Source organism: Mastomys coucha, unplaced genomic scaffold (genome assembly GCF_008632895.1).
Source record: "Mastomys coucha isolate ucsf_1 unplaced genomic scaffold, UCSF_Mcou_1 pScaffold14, whole genome shotgun sequence".
NCBI lineage: Eukaryota > Metazoa > Chordata > Mammalia > Rodentia > Muridae > Mastomys > Mastomys coucha.
Window position 1 is genome coordinate 93,273,957 of NW_022196896.1, and position 2,699 is coordinate 93,276,655.

The window sequence follows — 2,699 nt, forward strand, 5'->3', positions numbered from 1 at the left end:
CACTCTGTAGACCAGGCTGGCCTCGAACTCAGAAATCCGCCTGCCTCTGCCTCCCAAGCGCTGGGATGAAAGGCGTGCGCTACCACTGCCCAGCAGGAAACACTTTTCTAGGGAGCAAGTGCCATGGGTGAGTATTTAGCACCAGTACTCATGGTGGCTTGGTGATGAGTTCATTGGCTCAGTAAAGAGATCTGTGCTGAGTACCCACAGGTCTACCATAGTTATCTTCTTTCATGAATTCACTCGACACCAGGCAACATGTCACTATGCAGCCATCATTAATCTTTTCTAAGATTTCATAATATAAACAGAGTTAATTTCACTTCCCAAGCTAAAATCCATTGATATCTTCTTACTACACTCTGAATGACATATCAATCTCTTAACTATATCCCAGCAATCCCTCTAGAACCCGGGACTGACTCCTCTCAGAGATATCCTGACAACATTAGCCGCTTTGTTTGACATCTTCTGTCCCACCAAACAGTTCCTGGAAGGTACCATCAATTTTCAGTTCAAACTCTTTACACACGATTTTCCTTCTAGCTGGAATGATTTCCTTTCCACAATACCCACTTAATATGTACCACCGCATTCCATATGCCTCTAGCCACTCATATAAATTTTGTTCCCACTACTATACATTTCCTTGTAGTGTTTATAATCACATATAATATGGAATGTGACTTATTACTAAATACTAATCTCTCTCAACACATTGAAATCCTCATGTAATACTCTTCTGTTACTGTAACAAAATATCAGAGGTAGTTTATAAAGAAACCACTTTCCTATTGGTTCAGGAGGTTCAAGAGCATAGCATAAATGCTGATTCTGTAGAAGATTTCTGAAATACGTTGGAAGTATTTCTAGTCGTCCTGAAGATTAGCTAATGACCCCCTTTTATTCTATGCTAATTTCTTTGGCAAATGAGTCACTGGCATGACCATAGTTTCATTCTTCAGAATATGCCCTTTTTCCCTCTTTCCCTAGACAGGCTGTGAAATTTTCAGATGTTTTCTCCTCTCTTTTCTCTTTCTCCTGGAGCTCAAAACTAGTCTAAGCATGGTCAATAATAACTGTGTTTATATCCAAGTGCTCTGTTGCTAATTGGGAAAGTACTCTATTACTTTTCAGTTTGGCCTTTCACAGAGTCTTCAAGCATGAGTCCAATGTAGTCAAGTTATTTTGGAGTGGGGCTAATAGGCTAGGTTTTTCCTTGGTTTTCAATAGGACCCTCTTTTCGATGAACCATCTCAGTTCCCAGGTCTTCATTTTCTGTGCCTTCCACCCAGAATCCTTGTATTGCCTTTTCTAGTTCTTCTCTTCTAGATTCTTTTAACTACTGCTCATCATATATAGCTCCATGGCAGATTCCAGATTTTTCAGGTATAGTCTGACTTTATTGTAATTTATACTAATGACTTTACTCTCTGGTGCCCATTTTCTATATAAATTGGTTTTCGGTTACTATAATGAAATACTCAAGAGTGACTAATTTTTTTTTTTATAAAAGAAGTTTATTTGAAGGACATGGTATTAGCTTTGGCTCTGGTGATATTTCTACAGTGATTGGCAGTATGGAGGGATCTAGACTGGGAATGAATAATAAGACAGGAAACCAGAGCTGAGGTCGGGCCAGAAGTGCCTCTCCTCAGTGGAACTTGTTAAAGGCATCACTTATTCCTAACATTGCTCTACCAAGGGCAAGCTTGCAGCATGTGTACTTTTGGGATTTACACTCGAAACATGTCTGAGCTTATCACCCTAATTCACTTATATTTATTAATACCTATGAGGTGGGAGGTGGGAAAGCATGCTAATGTATTTTATCTTTGATTATAGTAAAGGCCACTCAACTTCCTGATTGAATAAATGAATGAATGAATGGAAGATGAGAATGAATGAGTTAGACAAACACAATAAGGGATCAAAAATATTTATCTTCCCTGATTATTCCTTAGCAAGTCTATGAAGGAATACAACATAGATTGTAACAGTTGAGATTTTGTTGAATTGGTCTTTCTTGGGATGGGTAAAGCACTGACCTAGCGTGTGCGAGATGTTGCATTCAATTCTTAAAACTCAAAGAGTTGGTGTTTCTTTGATGTTTTCTCCTTAGATCACAGGATGTGATAGACATTATCTCCGCAGCTTATGTATGACTGCCATTGTCACATCATTGATTTGTTCAGATTTTAGAGAAGCTAGGTTCTATGCTGACTAATTGGCTTGGCTAAGAGGAGAATGAAGCTACGAGAGAGCCAGTCGTAGAGCTAACCTCTACTTGTTGACTAGTATAATATGTTTGCTTACTTACTATAAGTCAAAACAAGCAACTATAGACTGACTTTATATTAGATCTGTGACACTGCTAGCACCATTCTGAAATGTGCAACCCGTAGCTGTTCCTCTTTTACATACACAGATCTGTGTGAGATCATGGTTAGGCCACAGACTCTTTCTCCATGATCATTGATCTCTCATGATCTCAGTTTTCTTAAGGGAAGGTGAAATCTATCTAACTGTCCACCTACCTATCTACCTACTTATTCTATCTACCTATCTATCTATCTATCTATCTATCTATCTATCTATCTATCTATTTACATAAAATAACTCAAGTTAAATAACTGCAAGGGAATGAATTCCTACAAAAGCTCAGGTTTAAGAGGTATGGTTGAGGGCTGGAGAGATGG